The sequence below is a fragment of the Balaenoptera ricei genome, chromosome 8 (assembly GCF_028023285.1).
Source record: "Balaenoptera ricei isolate mBalRic1 chromosome 8, mBalRic1.hap2, whole genome shotgun sequence".
In the NCBI taxonomy this organism is placed as follows: domain Eukaryota; kingdom Metazoa; phylum Chordata; class Mammalia; order Artiodactyla; family Balaenopteridae; genus Balaenoptera; species Balaenoptera ricei.
This window is the reverse complement of record NC_082646.1, coordinates 10078674-10085022: the sequence shown is the minus strand read 5'-3', so window position 1 is coordinate 10085022 and position 6349 is coordinate 10078674.

Here is a 6349-nt window from a genome sequence, read left to right as displayed (position 1 = left end):
ACAAACTGCTCCCTTCCCCTGCTGAGCCCCTGTGGGCTGCAGGCTGAAGTGGGGGTGTTGAGAGGGGGAAGGACCATGAAAACCACAAGGGCATGTCACTCAGAGCCTGCCTTGCAGCATTTCCCCCACGGACCATTTGTCATTTCTGAGTCCAGTGGACTACTGTGACATTTCTCAAGGTTGGCGACCAGTTGATAGCACATCCATGGGTGAATAAGATATATTCATCATCTCCCAGAGGGCAATTTAAAGTAAGATCTTTAACGCTCTGAAAAAAATAGTAAGACAAGCATCCTTCTAGGCTCAGAGAAAAAGAGCAGTGTTTCTATCTCAGATGGAGAATTCATTCATTCTTTCATTCACTCACTCATTTGACAACCTATTTCAGGTGCTGTTGTGGGTCAGGTTCCCTGGAAAACAGATGCTGAGATGGAGATTTTTGTGTGGGAGTTTATAGCCACGCTCTCAGGACAACACTTGTGAAGGAAGCAAGATGGGGCGGAGAGAGATGCTGAAATGGGGTGCTGTGGCAACAAAGGTCTCAGCTAATCCTAATCCCAAGGGGAGCTCTGAAGCTGGACCATTTCCCTTTAGAGCTGCTCCACCTGGAGGCAAGGGCGCAGGACCTTTCAGCCCCTCTCGAGGGCCCCATGGAGGAGGTGTGACTTGGGCAAAATGATTCTCCCCACTGAAGGCAATTCTCAGAGAAGGAGCCAGCTGACACGTCCCAGCCTCCCAGCCTCTGGGGGATGGATGGAGAATCTGGGTAGCACACCTGAGTGTACACTCCAGGTGCCAACCAAGGACCAGCATTTACTTTAACATCTCTTGCTAACCTTGAGCTTTTTCTCTGAATTAGGAGATTATCACAAAAAGCAGATGTGGAAACACACCAGGTTCCCCTTATTTAAAGTTTCACTACAGCTGATTCAATTTAATACACAATTATTTAACCCTATCCTATGGTAAACAACCAGAAGTCCATCTACAGGTGAATGGACAAACAAACTGTGGTAAGTTCATATCATGTGCTACTACCCAGCCATAGAAAGGAATAAACCCTCGACAAATTATTTTGAGATGAACCTCAAAATAATCATGCCAAATGGAAGAACAGTGACAGAAAGTAGATCGGTGGTTGCCTGAAGAGGGAAGGTAAAGAGGGAAGGAGAAGATTACAATGGGCAGGAGGAAACTTTAGGGGGCGATGGATAGTTCACCATTTTGATTGTAATAATGATTTCATGGGTGTATACATATGTCAACATTTATCAAATTGTACATGTTAAATATGTACAATTCGTTATGTCAATTATATCTAAATAAAGCTATTTTTTAAATAACTATGATCTTCAGACTAAACAACAAAGCTATAGTAATCAAAACAGTATGGTACTGGCACAAAAACAGATGCATGGATCAATGAAATAGGATAGAAAGCCCAGAAATAAACCCACACACTTATGGTCAATTAATCTATGACAAAGAAGGCAAGAATATACAATGGAGAAAATACAGTCTCTTCAGTAAGTGGTGCTGGGAAAACTGGACAGCCACATGTAAAAGAATGAAACTAGAACATTCTCTAATACCATATACAAAAATAAACTCAAAATGGGTTAAATACCTAAATGTAAGACCAGATACTATAAAACTCTTAGAGGAAAACATAGGCAGAACACTCTTTGACATAATCACAGCTATATTTTTTGGATCCATCTCCTAGAGTAATGGAAATAAAAGCAAAAATAAACAAGGGGGATGAATTGGGAGATTGAGATTGACATATATACATATATACACTAATATGTATAAGATAACTAATGAGAACCTGCTGTATAGCACAGGGACTCCACTTTGCTGTACAGTAGAAACTTAACACAACATTGTAAAACAACTATACCCCAATTAAAAAAAAAAAAGTGGGACCTAATTAAACTTAATTTTTTCCTTTGCATAGCAAAGAAAACCAAAAGAAAGACAACCTATGGAATGGGAGAAAATATTTGCAAACAGTGTGACTGACAAGGGATTATTTTCCAAAATATACAAATAGCTCATACAGTTCAATATCAAAAAAACCAACAACCCAGTCAAAACGTGGGCAGAAGACCTAAATAGACATTTCTTTAAAGAAGACATACAGATGGACAACAGGCACATGAAAAGATGCTCAAGATCACTAATTATGGGGCTTCCCTGGTGGCGCAGTGATTATGAATCCACCTGCCAATGCAAGAGACACGGGTTCGAGCCCTGGTCCGGGAAGATCCCACATGCTGCAGAGCAACTAAGCCCATGTGCCACAACTACTGAGCCTGCACTCTAGAGCCTGCATGCCACATCTACTGAAGCCCACGTGCCACGACCACTGAAGCCCGCAGGCCTAGAGCCCATGCTCCGCAACGAGAAGCCACCACAATGAGAAGCCCGCGCACCACAACGAAGAGTAGCCCCTGCTCGCCACAACTAGAGAAAGCCCACGAACAGCAATGAAGACCCAAATGCAGCCAATAAATAAATAAATAAATAATTTAAAAAATAAAAAGTAAATTTAAAAAAGATTGCTAATTATTAGGGAAACTCACATCAAAACTACGATGAGGTATAACCTCACACCAGTCAGAATGGCCATCATCAAAAATTCTACAAACAATAAATGCTGGAGAGGGTGTGGAGAAAACGGAACCCTCTTGCACTGTTGGTGGGAATGTAAATTGATACAGCCACTATGGAGAACAGTATGGAGGTTCCTTAAAAAACTAAAAATAGAGCTACCACAATATCCTGCCATCCTACTCCTGAGCATATATCTGGAGAAAACTGTAATTCAAAAAGATACATGCACCCAATGTTCATTGCAGCACTATTTACAATAGCCAAGACATGGAATTGACCTAAATGTTCATCGACAGATGAATGGATAAAGAAGATGTGATATATCCATACAATGGAATATTACTCAGTGATAAAAAAACGAATGAAATAATGCCATTTGCAGCAACATGGATGGACCTAGAGATTATCATACGAAGTGAAGTAAGTCAGACAGAGAAAGACAAATATCACATGATGTCACTTATATATGGAATCTAAACAAATGATACAAATGAACTTATTTACAAAACAGAAATAGACTCACAAACATAGAAAATCAGCTTATGGCTACCAAAGGGGAAAGGGAGGGGAGGGATAAATTAGGAGTTTGGGATTATATATACACTGCTATATATAAAATAGATAACCAACAAGGACCTACTGTATAGCACAGGGAACTCTGCTCAATATCTTGTAACAACCTATAATGGAAAAGAATCTGAAAAAGGTATACATATATACATATGTATACCATATATATATCTTTGCTGTACAGCAGAAACTAACACAACTTTGTAAATCAACCATATTTCAATTTTTAAAAGAAGAATAAAAAATAAACTATACTATGAAATGGTCTGTGCCAGGCTTCAGGAACACTAAAGTAAATAAGAAACAAACTCTTCCTTTGGGGGCTCAGAGGCTAGCAAGGGAGATACATGGATACTCAACTAAATATAATAGAAATCAGAATAACAGCTAGTATGATAAAAACAGAGAAATTGTCATGGGGGCAAAGAAAAGTGGAGAACTGATTTTTTTAGTGGGAGACTAGAGGATAGCAACAGCTAACTCATATAGTATTTACTATGTATCCTTTGTCCTTTAATTCCCACATCAACCATGTGAGTGGGTGCTGTCATTCTACCCATTTCACAGGTGAGAAAACCGAGGCTTTGATTCCAGAGAGACTGGTTCCAGAGTCCACATTCTTAATCGCTAGTTACTATTCCTCTCTGAGAAGTGCCAATCAATCTGGGCCTCAGAAGACAAATAGAATCACCCCAGAAAGAGAAAGCCATTTTAGGCAGAGAGGGCAGTACAAACTACAACCCAGTGTGAACCATGACGATATAGACGTACCGGATGCTTGAAATAGGACAAGAATTTTCTATGAGTATGGGGAATGGAGGGAAAGGAGGCTGAAATGGGGGCCAGGGTGTGATTGGCCTTGAATGATCTGCTAAAGAATTTGCACTATAACCTTCAGGCAAAAGGGAACCACTAAAGGTTTTTGAGCAGAAGAATAACATATCAGATTTGTGTTTTTGAAAGAGAACGAGAAAGACTACCTGTCTACAGTGAAACGAACACTTGGCAAATTTCATGCGAATCCATTCTCAAAAGACCATTCGATTCACAGATATTGCACTAAAACCACATTAAATCAGTAGATCTGGGACAAACTACACTGTAAATTTAGGTCAGTCTCAGAACGTTTTATTCTCTGGTCACCTGAGTCTTGTATTCATTCTGTTACTTCCACCTGTTTCTCCACATTTTTACCAAATAGAAAATCACAGAAAACCACTATTGGAAAACAGAGAAGCAAAGTGACCCTTCTCCAGGCCCTACCTGAATTTAGTTCAGACCGGGTCCAAGATTTTTTTCCCACTGGCTTAAAATGAGAACTCCCAAGATGACACTTCTACCTTTGTTTCTTGTCAAAGTGATTTTTTTTTTACCTCCTCATACATTCAACTTAGATGATAAGCTCAAGATCTGGAAAATCAACCAGTAATTAAGTCCAGACATGTTTCTGGCTTTATGAGGCTTTACCATTGTGTCAAGAAGAAAAGTACAGCCTTTTCCTCATGTGCTTTGACAGGAAGTGTTAGAAAATTCTATAAGGAACCAGTATTCTTCTAGGTGAAAACAAATGTGGGAAACTATTAACCAGCCACAGGCTAGTTCACACCTTCCAAGGGAGGCCCAGAGACACCTTATATGCACTTTCCTTGGGCTGCCTTAAGGGGGTACAGACAGATCAAGTGTCACTCTAAAGCAAGGACAAGACATGAGCAGGACAATCAAATGCTTAGACAGCCTTGGAGCCTTAAATATAAAAACTTGAAGTCCCTGGAGGGAATCTTATGGGGGAAAAAAGAGAAATCAGACCAAATACTCAGAAGTCTTGGTTTGTATTCTCAGTTCTGCCACTAAGTCACTGTGTCATCTCGACCAAACTCCTCAATTCTCTATTCTGAAAAATGGTACGATGCAAACTACTGATGCCCTGCTTCCATACATATCAATATATTCAACAAGCATTTATGGAGAACCTTCTATGGCCCTATAGCCACACCAGCCGGTAGCAGAGACAGGGCTACCTCTCACATCTCATGGGTTCAATTCCAGAAAACCCTCACCATCAGTGCTTCTCACACTTGCCTTCTGATACCTGGAGACCTTGTTAGACAGACCAGTAGCTCCTCATTCCAGTGAAATTCTCATTTAATCAATCTGGAGTGGACGCTACCAATCTGCTTTTTTTTTAGCTGGGGGCCCAAGGCATTTAAACAAACAATTTGAGAAAGAGGACATTATATCCTGCTAAACTCTACAGGAAACAATTTTTCTCTCAGTTTTTTACTCTCTTTCTACCTGTTAAAATAGGTAAAATATTTGAAAGACATTTTTGATGGATATAATGTTCCCTACCCAAACTATCAACACATTTAAGAGCACTAACACATTTCAATTAGAACCAGTAAATATTATTTCCTTTACAATTTTCTAAACATTGCAGACTAACCTCTATTTTCTAAACATAAGTCTACTTGTATTTTGCTGTGTGTCCCCAGAAAAATGAAATAAAGTCTATCTCAATTTGTCCAGTAAATGAGAATTAAATACCAAAAATTGTTCATTTGCATACTCTCACCCCCACTAAGATCATATTCTCCTTAAACACAAGGCTTTCTCTTTCATATCTGATCATATCTTAGAGCGGTGCATACTAGATGGCTAGATAAATAAAGAGATGGATGCTGGATGAATGACAGATGGGTGGATGGATGGGTAGATAGATACACAGATTTTTTAAATGAGTAAATCTGTGATTTAGTGAACTCTGCCCCCTGATAACCATTAGAAATTGTTTCCAGAGTTAGAAATATATTCACAAGGGTTCAGCAAAGATTGCCTAATTTTAATTGTTTAATAAACTAGAAAAGTGAAAACAAGGTGACGTCACTACACAGGAACATTTTAATATCTCTTGCACTCCCTCCTCTCCCCAAAAGCCCTGCAACTAGTTGACTTACCAGGACTACCCACGTGCGGTAGAAAGATTTGTGCCACCAACACATCACTCACCCCTCTCCACAATCGAGGTGACACATGTGGTCCCCTAAATGTTCCACCGGGAGGTATTTGGGGGGCAGCTAACTAAGAGGGGGCTTCCAGAGCTGATGGAGGAGGTGAGACACATGAGGTCACAGAGCCACTGCCTCCCCCTTTCAAAAGAAAC